The sequence below is a fragment of the Adiantum capillus-veneris genome, chromosome 14 (assembly GCF_014529385.1).
Source record: "Adiantum capillus-veneris isolate H3 chromosome 14, ASM1452938v2, whole genome shotgun sequence".
Lineage (NCBI taxonomy): Eukaryota > Viridiplantae > Streptophyta > Polypodiopsida > Polypodiales > Pteridaceae > Adiantum > Adiantum capillus-veneris.
The window spans coordinates 29,895,552-29,908,417 of record NC_140944.1 but is presented as its reverse complement, the minus strand read 5'-3'; positions in this window follow the sequence as shown (position 1 = coordinate 29,908,417).

Here is a 12,866-nt window from a genome sequence, read left to right as displayed (position 1 = left end):
AATGGAGCGGGAACAATTTGTGCTACATAGAACAAACGGTAGAAGACTATAAGGCACCTGTTATGCAGAAAACGGCACTGATAGAAAATCTGCACAAAATGACGAAATAGCCTGTGCAGTACTACCTGTAGTGGAAACGGAGGCTGAAATGAGCCCAAATCAAAATGAGCCGAAACAGAGGCCTGTGCAGTACTGCCTATAGACTGAAATCGGAGGAAGTGAGCAGGCGTGTGCTGGAGCAGCTGGCGACTAAGCCCGAGAGGACGTGACCTGCTCTGATACCAATTGTTGGAATTAGGGTTGCAGAGAAACACACACAGCTTGGAGAAGACGAATGAAGCTCAAGGCACACAATAGAGAGTGTGTTACTTAGTGTGCAATGGAAAAATTGATAGCCCTAGAGTGATGGGCGTATATACAATGCACGGGGGAAAAAACCTCCTAAAGAGGGAAAAAATGCCCCGACGGTCCTAGTGTGTTCACACACATCACTACCACATGTATATGGTAACAATCTAATTCCTAGATTGTCAAAGAGACCCTTCCAGAAATTATTGGTCATTCTAGGATCTTTGTCCGACACTATGGATGTTGGAAGCTATGATACTTGAAAATTTGAGATATGAAGAGGGTTGCCGTTTGATATGCCTTAATAGTCTTTTTGACAAACCTAGAGTGTGTTTTCTTGCTGAGCCTGTCGATTGAAACAATCCAAGTTTCTTTTCTCGGTTAAATTTTGATTTTTGGCATACCATGCATTTTGAAACATACTCTTCATGGTATGTTTACTTTTCATGGTAGGCATATCCTCCAAGGTGAATGGTTCTTTTTTTGCTTCCCTAATGCAAAGGCTTAGTTACATACTTAAGTCTCAGACAGTAGCACACTCATCTATAATAAAAGATAGATCATTGTGAGTTGCTATAGACACCACATTTACCCTTGGTCGTCTCGTGAAAGTTCATCGATCACTTGATTGTGCTTGCCAGCAATGTAAGCAATATGAAATTTAAATTGCGAAAGAAAATTTGCCCACCTCATTTGTTTGTCGGAGAGCATGGTTTGCATCATAAAGTTCTTGAGGCTTTTGATCCATTCTTCATAGGATGAATGGAGCCCCCAAGAGATAGTGTTTCCATGTGTCTAGGGCATGTAGAACAGCTAAAAGCTCTTTTTTGTATATGCCCAAGACCCATTCATCGGCATTAAGCCTCGGCTCTCATATGCTATGGCATGCCCTTCTTGAAGCAAAACTGCTCCAAGGCAAGCGCCATTCACAAGCATCACATTGGACCTCAAATGGCTTTGAGAGATCTGGAAGCGTAGGGACTGTTTGAGGGATAAGCTTCTTTTTGAGCTTGTCAAAAACATTTTGTTCTTTAGTAGTCCATGAGTACTTAATGTTCTTCTTTGTTAAGTCATGCAATGGTCCTACTATTTGAGAGGATTTTGCTATGAAGCACCTATAGTATGCACACATACCAATAAAGCTTCTTAGCTCATGTAGCTTCCTTGGATTAGGCCATGCTTTTATTACCTCCAACTTTGATGGATCCATATGAGATACCATCTTGAGAGATAATGTGACCTAAATATTGAATCTCTTGTAGAAAAAAAACACTTTTCTTTTGATTAATGCAAAGCTTTTATTCTCTCACAATTTGAAAGATTACTTGGAGATGTCACTTGTACTCCTTAATAGAATTTGAGTGGCCTGAAAATTTTTGTCCATCGTGAGTTCAAATGCGGCTAGAGCATTTGTCATGCCAAAACTTGTAACTTATCAAATAGATCTTCTACCCGCGGCATGGGAAATCATTTTTTTAATAGTGATCCTATTTAGTGCTCTATAGTCAACACACATGTGATATGTGTCATCTTTCTTTTTCACTAAAAGTAACGGCGAATAGAATGGAGAGGAGCTCGGCCTCACCATCCCTTTTTCCACCAATTCATGCACTTGCCTCATGATCTCCTCTTGTTGAACTTGTGAAACTCAATAAGGAGGTTTATTAGGCGGTGAGCTTCCTAGTAGAAGCTCTATTGCATGGTCATCATCCCCTCATTTTGGAGGTAGCTCACTAGGGATGTCATCAATGAAAACATCTTGGAATCCATTTAGAAAATTAGACAACTCTAATTTCTCTTGATTCCTTTTATTGCTACTTGTGAAAACATTAGAATCATTTACAGATTCTCTAACAAAAATTATAAACGCAAAAATAGAGCTTTCATTGACTTATCAAAAGCAAACCTATTTACTAGGGATATGGTGCTACAAACGGATGCGCGATGGCCCTGCAAAATACTCATGATAACACAATACAGACCATAAAAACGATAAATCAACATACCTGAATCGTCACATACGCACATGATCGATCTCAACACGAACATAGAGAGATAGAGAATAGAATTGAGCGAGGGAGAACGTGCAAGCGCACCTCCGAGAGCGGAGTGCTACGCTGACACGGCGAGAGAGAAGAGAGAAGAAGGGAGAAGAACGACACAAACACTAGGTGCAATCTCCCTCCGTGCAAGAGTGACCATTTCCCTCTTGCACGTATTTGTTATATAGATTTCTTGAATGGTCAAATTGGTTACAAACTGGCCGGCCGGTCATAAATGGCCAAAGCTCATAAAAGAGCACTTGAATAATAAAATGTACATGATATACATATCCATTCGCATAGGCCAAGCTGGGTCTAGTCTTTTCCACCTGTCAGCTGCAATAAATAATGAAATATCAATTCTATAACATACCTCTCCGTTGGAAAGCAATTGTCCTCAGTTGCGAAGATAAAAATCTGCAAACAATACTTGTAAAAAACAATGATTAGTATGTTGTGTCAAAAACATCACATAATAAAAGAAAATTTTATGAAACTAAGCAACATTAGCTTATGCCTGTCGTCATCCACATACTACCTATTCTAGTGTCCCATACCATTAGAATAAGCAGTATATGTCATACCTTGATGAATCAGGATATCATTGGTCACACTCATCATTGTATAAATCAATTCTCATCAATCTCAAGTTCACTTCCATAAATATTGTGGCGACAGAAAATCATTATATGCCAATTCCAAATCCAGTTTCAAATCCAAATCCAAAATATCTTTCATTTGCTATACCCGGGTAAAAAAATCATACCAGTTACAGTGGTGGCCAGCCACTGCAGCATGATTTTGTGATTGGTGTTGCCTAAATCGGCGAATCTACACCAATATGACGTGCTGCCTAGATCGGCGAATCTGCATTTACCATTGTGACTTTGCAAATTGTCAGTGTGCTACCTAAATCGGTGAATCTGCACAGATAACTGGTGTTGCCTAAATTGGCGAATCTACACCAAGACGAGCATTTATACACTACCTAAATCGGCGGATCTGTGTGTATGTGACCAACAGACTAGGCAGGGCATAAAAACATTAAAAAAATGTGCTACCTGTTTCACATAAGATTGAGTAACAAAATACTGACAAATTTGTATTTAACTGAAAGCACCGCAACTCACGTGAGTAGCTGCATATCTCAATGTGAAATGATCGCAATAGCAATTTCGTTTAATACAAGTATTGGCACAATGTTAGAGAATGCAGGTAATGAAAAGAGCCATGCCTTCTTTCAAGAAATAAATTGTAATCAAGCTGATAAGTAAGCCAGATGTGTTGAATTTATGTAACGTTGTTGTTCTCTGTGGAATGGTATTAAGAACTATGTGTAGCACTATGAGAATCTGAGAGAGTGTTATCAGTGTATAATTACTTGTGTTTCTGAGAAGATTTTTCAAAACCCAAAAAGAAATTGCGGAGAGAACTTACCTGGTTGCTCTCTATAAATCATTAGACTCTAGATGATGTACTGCGTCTGAAATATGTACTAGTTTGTGCATGGGGAGAGAGGTACAAGTAGGAGACAACTGCAACCAGCAAACTTAGACCAAAGTATAGGTAACATATCCAAAATGTGATAGGGTGGGGTTAATGATTAGTCACGAACTTGACAACTACAAAGGGGATTAGTATACAACGGAGACAAATGTGAGACAACTGGGGGGGAAAGCAATTTTCTACCGTGTTAACTTAATAGCATAGATAAAGTAGTCACAATCGAAAAAATGTATGAACGACATTTGATTTGAGTTTAGAGATTAATGTAAGAGATAAGATTTCAGTACACGAATTACTTACAGACATCTACTAAATGAAGCAGCCCTCATGATATTGCAAATTGTTGTGTCTAAAATGCGTAAGAAAAATTTATTATTATTTTTAATTATTTAAAATACATTGACTTAATGTGTCATCATCATGTACAGACCATACTATAAATAGTAAGGAAAACTGTGCAAAATTAATTCTGTTGTAGTGGTTCTTTCCTAGAAGTCCCCTTTTACAACATGCAATTCTAGTTAGACACTCGCGATAGGTGTGTGTGTGTGTGTGTGTGTGTGTGTGTGTGTGTGTGTGTGTGTGTGTGTGTATGCGTATAGCACTCAAAGTCACAAATGAGTGTGTGTGTGGGTGCCAAGAAGTCATCGACTTGGGAGGGTGTGGATAATCAAATATAAAGATTGGGGCCGTAGTTTGGTTTGAGCATTGGATATGGACCATCATCCAAAAGAGAAGGGGGAGAGGGAGGGGAAAGAGAGAGAGAAATGAAATGAAATGTTATATTAACAGTCTCCAAAATGTAATTTAATTAAGTGTGAGAATAACTGATACAATCCTTGTGTATCTATTTCGATGGTTGAGTACAAATAAAAACAAAACGAAGTACAATTGAAAGCATAAAACGTAGAGGCTAATATCGTGATAAAAATTAGTATCATCATCGTCAATGCGTGAGAATGGTCGGCAACGGGCGTATGTCGGATAAAATATTGCAGCAAGCACGGAAGAGCGTCGTTAATGTCCACCTCTATAGGTAAGCATATTGGGAAAAGAGAGCAAAATGAAATGGGATGTTAAATTACTTGTCTTCAAAAAAAGCCTAAGAGACCATATTGATACAATCTTTAATGATCTAATTCTACACCTAGGTATGCCCTCTACACATGGAGCAAAGCGCAACCAGGCTTTATTTTGAATGACGAGGTCTTCGTTTGTAGCCGTTCGAAACTACATCAGTGCTCAAAAATGGCAAGCGACGGAGGAGTTGTACGATGAGGTTGTGTAACATGGTATAACTCTTCAGAGTGCTACCTTTGTCAAGGTCATGAAAGAGCTTACCAAGGGTCACAGGTGTGATCTTGTGGAGAGATGGTTCAACAGAATGGCCAAGGGTACCGATGATGAGGATTCTACTACTAGGGTCAATGGTCTAATGCTAGCCTACTACAAAGAGAAACTTTATGATGAGGGCATGAACATATACAGCAAGATGAAAGCAGACCTTGTAATATTTTATGCTGCATTTGAGTATTGGGCCAAAAGACCTGAAATTATCGGAGTTGCAAAAACCTTGGTGAAGCTGCCTGCACTCAAGTGAGTCAACATGACCCGCGCATGTCACATTAAAGAAGCCCTAAGGAAGCTCGTAGCGAACTGCATGTGTACCTCTTCAGACAGTCGGTCAAGGATGAAATGCTGCAACAGAGACATACCAAGGCCTTTGAATTTGCTGCCACCGTGGAGGAAGACTCTCCTGCTTTAAACTTGAGTTGTAGCTCTCCCACCATCGACTTTAAACAGCAAGAAGAGGTGAGCATCCTTGAAAGCTTCACCAAATGCTCGTCGACAAAGCTTGTGGGAAAAGGTGTCCGAGAGAAGTGCCCTACCCGCATTATGGTTTCGTTACTCGAGTTTCAGCCAACAGATCATATACGATATTGTGGGGGTTATGCATCCTTGCCCGCTCAGTAGAAGCAGAGAGCGCCATGTCTAGTTGTGTGTGTGTGTGTGTGTGTGTGTGTGTGTGTGTGTGTGCTGTGTTTGCCAGTGGACTGCTACATGTGATGCTTGTCCTGAAGGATAAGTGGAGGGACCTTGTCGAAGATAGCAGAACTGGCAACTTGAATGAGACACAACGTCGTCAAAGTCCGCTTCAGTAATAGTCGGCTTGGGGGGGGGGGGAGGGCGCCATAGTTGTGGGGGCGGCAGAGGTAGTAGACGAGGGGAGAGAGAGAGAGACAAGAGTGGGTAGCCGCTATACAAACTGGAGTCGAGAGAGAAAGAGACTGAAACTCTTATGGTTGGCAGCTACGAAGCAGCTGCAGCCGCAAAACTGGGAGGCCGGCCTCATGCGAGTGAGACTTGATCAATGGCTAGCTGCCGTGGGCATGCGAGAGTGGAGAGAGAGAGATGTCAGGCAGTGGAATTGGCGGCTGCAAAGAGTGTTTGCATGGCGGCTTTTTAATGTTCAATAAAGAGAGTGTGAGAGAGAGAGAAGAATTCTGTGGTTGGTGGCTTCTGCTTGAGCCACTGGTACTGGTCGAAGGCTGAGGGCAGTCTATAGGAAGGGGAGCAAACTGTAGATTAAAAAAAAAAGGGACCCGCCGCCATGTAAAGAGGAACTGTTGTGCACTACCATGCATACATGGGTTGATGAGTGGGGGCAAAAGTGCCGTGGATGGCAGTTGCATGCCGAAGGCCAGACAACTGGGGGCTGGTGGTTGAAAGGAAGAGCTGGGCAGCAGCTGGAGTAAGGGCGAATGAGAACGACAGTTGTGAAGAGAGAGAGAGAGAGAGAGAGAGAGAGAGAGAGAGAGAGAGAGAGAGAGAGAGAGAGAGAGAGAGAGAGAGAGAGAGAGAGAGAGAGAGAGAGACGGCTGCATGGGGAAAGTCGCGAGGGAGGGAGGGAGAGGAGAGAGAGAGAGAGAGAGAGAGAGAGAGAGAGAGAGAGAGAGAGAGAGAGAGAGAGAGAGAGAGAGAGAGAGAGAGAGAGAAACGGCTGCATGGGGAAAGTCGCGAGGGAGGGAGAGAGAGAGAGAGAGAGAGAGAGAGAGAGAGGAGAGAGAGAGAGAGAGAGAGAGAGAGGAGAGAAACGGCTGCATGGGGAAAGTCGCGAGGGAGGGAGAGAGAGAGAGAGAGAGAGAGAGAGAGAGAGAGAGAGAGAGAGAGAGAGAGAGAGAGAGAGAGAGAGAGAGAGAGAGAGAGAGAAATGGCTGCAGAGAGAGAGAGAGAGGAGGAGGAGAGAGAGAGAGAGAGAGAGAGAGAGAGATGATGAGAGAGAGAGAGAGAGAGAGAGAGAGAAAGAGATGAGGATTGGGAGGAAAGAAAGAGCGGCCTCCACACGTCGATTGTGTGCTTTTGTGTAGTGAACTACCGTTTCAGCTTCAACGCTATGGCAGCCAGAGAGAGAGAGAGTTGGGTGGCTACGGACTGGAGAGAGAGAGAGAAAGGTTTCAGTGGGTGGGCGCATGCACAGATCATCACCGCAGGAGAGAGAGAGAGAGAGAGAGAGAGAGAGAGAGAGAGAGAAAGTGAGATTGAGAGAGAGAGAGAGAAGGAGTTGAAACTGCCTGGCTCTATCCGCCATGCTGCACGCGAGCTCGGTCTACCCTGCTGCTCGCGATGTCATGCATCTGCTGGTCACAATCGTTCTCCTACGCTTTTCTTTTCTTTCTTTTTTCTAAATGTCCTTGTTAATTATAAATTTCGGGCTTAACTTGGGACAGGTTTCCATGAGAAATTGTGAATATGATGTTACTTTTAATTCCCTCTGACAGAACACCTCCAATCCTTCTCTTACTACTCTACTTCTATCAGATCTCTCCTTGATCTTATAGCTTTAGCACCGTACCAAACTTCCTGTGTACCCAATACTCACAAGATTATTCATGCGGATGATATTGTAAATGAAATGTACTGCTAATTAATTATGTATGAATTCTAGTATAGCTAGCTTCGGCTATCATAAACAATTAATTTGTTCGTGATGCAATTCAAGCAATGATGCATTAATGTAATCATTAAAACGAAAACATTCATTTTGAAAACATCATGATCAAACTTATCTTCGATATTTGGAAGTGAAGACGATAGCCATAAGTTGGTTGCTATGACTTCATTTGTTGTTCTCCACAACATATAGGAGCGTTTCCTTGTGCTCTGATACCACTGCTACAAACGGATGCGCGATGGCCCTGCAAAATACTCATGATAACACAATACAGACCATACAAATGATAAATCAACATACCTGAATCGTCGCATACGCACATGATCAATCTCAACACGAACATAGAGAGATAGAGAACAGAATAGAGCGAGGGAGAACGTGCAAGCGCACCTCTGAGAGCGGAGTGCTACGTTGACACGGCGAGAGAAAAGAGAGGAGAAGGGAGAAGAAAGACACAAACATTGGGTGCAATCTCCCCCCGTGCAAGAGTGACCATTTCCCTCTTGCACGTATTTGTTATATAGATTTCTTGAATGGTCAAATTGGTTACAAACTGGCCGGCCGGTCATAAATGGCCAAAGCTCATAAAAGAGCACTTGAATAATAAAATGTACATGATATACATATCCATTCGCATAGGCCAAGCTGGGTCTAGTCTTTTCCACCCGTCAGCTGCAATAAATAATTAAATATCAATTCTATAACATATGGTGTTTCCCAACTCATTAGCATCTATGTTGGCAGCCATGCGGTTGAACCATGGTGCCCCTAGGATAACATCCTCATGTTGGAGAGGAGAGATAAAAAAGTCTTCTTTGTCGACATAGATTTGGACATGAAGCCTCAACTTCCCAATCAAGGGAGTAACGGAGGCTTGCTATCCCTTGAAAGCTCCATCAGTAGTTACGGTATTTCCGATCTCGAAAGCTTGAATGCACAACTTAGTGGCCAAATCCATTGATATAAAGTTATGAGTAGAGCCAGGGTCAAGCAAGATGAAGGCATCATGCTCCCTTACTTTTTCCCAAGCAGAGGAGAGGGATGAGCCTTTGCAATGAATATCCTCTTTTGGAGCTTCAATCATGGAAGCTCTAGGAGTGTCATTGAGTACATTTCTTTTAGGGCAAGAATGATAACCATGTCCTTGCTCCCCACACTTAAAGCATTTATGGTCTTTACAAAAGGCCTCTAATTCTTTGGGAGAGAGCTTATTTTTACCTTTGTAAGATCCTTTCTCCTTGGCCTTGTTGTTGTTGGCGCTGCCTTGGAAAGAGTTTTGAGCATTGCTCTTCCCTTTAGCTTCATTTCGATCCTTGTTTTCCACGGGCTTGAAATTTCTTCTCGCCACTTGTTGGAAATTGATCCTTGAAGCAACCATAGTGTGGTGGATGACTTCAGTGATAGTGCTAGGCCGTTGTGAGTTGACATACTTGGCCATTTCCTCAGGTAATCTTGTACAAAATTGTTGCTTTTGTTTGGCAAAGTCTATCCTTTGAAAGAATGTAGCTTTGAGATGTAAATCCCAAAACTTGTCTACATTTTTGTGGATAGACTCATTGAAGAGCAGCTTCAAGCTTCGCCATCTGCATCGTTGCAAGGAATTGCTTCATTATGGAAACTCGTAGAGTTTTCCATGTCTTTGCGGCTTCGTCATTTCCACGAAGGCTAGCCCACCATTGACGAGCAGATTTTTGAAAGTGCCTAACTACATGGCATAGATTGGAGGACTCCGTGAAGCCCTCGTCTCCAAAGGCAGCATCAGATTGCTAGATGAAGGCCAATACTTTGTTGGTGGCACCAAAGGTGCCATCATAGGTGAGAAAAGAGATACTCTTTCCTCCCTCTTTGAATTTCTTGAGCTTTTGGGACCTTCGCCATGCAGGGTATGTTTTGTGATGTCCTCCCCTCTTGTATTCTCTAGGAGAATAGCCATAGCTTTCGTTGGAAGAGGAGGAAGGTGAAGAAGAAGGAGAAGAGGGTGACGTCTTTCTTGACATTTTCTTGCTTTGTTTCCTCTCTTCCCTTTCGGAGTGACGAGGAGAAGGACTATGTGTTGACCGTTTCCTTTTGAGAGGAGTTGGCAATCTTTAGATCGTCGTCTTCATGGAGCCACACCTTCAGAGGAACTTAGGGATTCATTACTTTCTTGTTCTTTGGATTCCTCCTCTCGTATGGGAGAGAGTCTTCTTTTGGGGGTCTCATCTAGAGGCCTCTTAAGCTCTCTCTCCTCTTTGAGAGGAAGGGAAATCCCATAAGAACGAAGTTATTAACTTTGGCTTGCAAAGCAGGGTTGCCCATAGCTTGATGCAACCTAGTAACAAGATAATTGATAAAAATGGGGGCATCATCATTAACAACTTCATGTGCAAAATCAAAGTTATCAATGTTCATTCTACTCTCTTGGTTATTGTCACCCATGCTAATTATACTTATGTGTTCACTTAGTGTATTCTTTGGCAATTCAAAACCTTAGTTTCTACTCCTCTTAGCCTTTGAAAATCAACACTTAATTATCTACACCCACGGCTCAAATTGGTTAGAGTAGTGGAGTGGGTCTAACATAGCAGAATTATCAAGGGATAGCTCCTTTCAGACTTCTTATGGCTCAATAATGGTAAAGCTGTAGGCAAATCTAAAATGACCCCATTATTAAGACCAAAGCTTCCGAGGTGTGCACCATATCCCACATAGTGGGCTCAACAAAACCGATAATAGATCCCAATCCCACTTACTCTAATATAATTAACAAAATCAACCATTGATATGCTACTTTAAGGACCTCTCTTCTTAAGCAAGAAAAGAGAAACCAAACGCTCTGATACGAATGTAATGGAAATGGCCTATGAACTTTGAGAATAGCGGAATTAAAGGAATTAGAGTGAGCATTTTTGTGAGATCACTTTGAGAACATAGAGGGTGAACTTAATTGATGGTAGCAATAGTACTTAAGTACTTGGCATGAACAATACTTTTGCAAGATAGAGAGTATTAGAGAACGTGACAACAGTTGAGGACCGGATTTACTTGGAGCCGGTCCCCCCTCCAAAGGGCGTTTGTATTATAGATTCTCCCATCAAGAGAGACTTGATACAATTCAATCTTTGTGTTCCTTGTGACCTAAGTGATGCAATGAAGATGAAAATCTTCATGCATCACAAGAATATCATAAAATTTGCAAAAAGCATTAACTATCCCAAGCCTCAATCCCAAGGCCTCAAACACCTTCAAAGGTGGAGAGAGCTAGCGGGGAATGAGGGTAGGGAAGAGGAAGAAGAATCATTCGTAGGAGAAAGAAGTAGTTCCTCATTTATCATCACTCTTCTTGCTTAGCATAGCATAATAATAGCATAGTAATGAAGATGAAGAGGATGGTAAGCTCAAGCATTGAAGCGTGGCTCTTGGTTGGATTTGCATTCCATAGCCAAGAGTGTTGGTGTAGGCTCTCAGCTTCTCAACAAGCTTGGAGAAGATGGAGCTCTTGCACTTTGCACTTCACACAATGAGAGAGAGAGAGAGTGCATGTGTGTGGGATAGGATGCCCCCCACCCCCCCCCCCCCCCCCCCCCCCCCCCCCCCCCCCCCCCCCCCCCCCCCCCTCTCTCTCTCTCTTTCTCTCTCTTTTGTATTATTTAATTATATCATTTGGACACGTGTCCTCTTTTTCCTTTTTGAGAGAAAGAACTTAATTATTTATTTTTATGCATCTAAATTCTCATTGGACCAATTTAAAGCCTATCCAATAGGATTCAAGCACATCATGAGGGCCAAATGGGGAGGATCTTGACATGTTCCTTTTATGCTTCTTAAGATATCATGTTTGAATTGAACACTTCAAGCACCTTAGTCATTTATGCATGAAAATCGTTTATGCCTTGAGAGCTCATGTTTGAATTGAACACTTCAAGAACCTTAGTCATTTAAGCATGCGAAGAGAGAGAGAGAGAGAGAGAGAGAGAGAGAGAGAGAGAGAGTACAATCATTTTTTGATGATAAGAATCTTGCCACATCGGAGAGAGTGTAGGTCACAAGACCCTCTGTGAACTAGAGCCCTACATTTCATTGCTCAGTTTCTTAGAACAACGAATGTCACACATGGTTGCAAATTTGTGATGTCCTCTCTCTCTCTCTCTCTCTCATTTTGTGTGCGCTCTTGCATTTAGGCGACACCTTTAGGCTTCAAATGACATCTACTAGATGCTAGAAGTTGGTGATTCGCACTTGAATTTTAGGTACCACAAAACATACGATGTGATGTCAATTGTTCTCTATACATGTAGGACCTATGTAGATAGTGTTGACATGCCGAAGCACCACCGCATGCCTTACCGTTGTACCATTGGTAAGAGCGAGCGAGACCCGTGATAGGTAAGTCGCACAATATTATAAAAAGGGGAGGGATTTCGACCCCCCCAACATGTAGCATGATTTCCTTGCTCATGCCAGTGTCAGCAGCAATGCATGCAATGGGGAGAGAGAGAGAGAGAGAGAGAGAGAGAGAGAGAGAGAGAGATTGTGCGAAGTTGCATTCACACACACACACACAAAGCAAATCAATCTGCTATTTAGACTCAAGCATGCGAACATCGAGAAAGAGAGAAAATTTGCCGTTGGCCACTGTCCAGGCCTGCAAGAGGGCGGCAAAGTCGAGATGGCTAGGCGCATGGGGTCGGGACAATTGCTCGGCTGCTGGGGGCAACCGTGGGTAGTGCTCATTAAGAGAGAGACCGACGCTCACACAGAAGCGGTGCTCGAAAAAAATCTATTTCAGAAACATAGAAAATTCCCTCTAAGATTCAAAGAGAAAATTCTCCAAAATACTTGGCATCTTTTACAATTTAACTCTATTTTGGTAAATTTTCCAATCGGATTTTTTCCTTCTCACCCTCTATTCAATTTGCTAATTTGATTTTCTAACCAGCTCAAGGCTACGCTAAGGCGCACTTTTCTCGAGCACTGCACATAAGTGAAGAGGATGATACAAATAACTCGGGGGGGGGGGGGGGGGGGGGGGGGAGAGA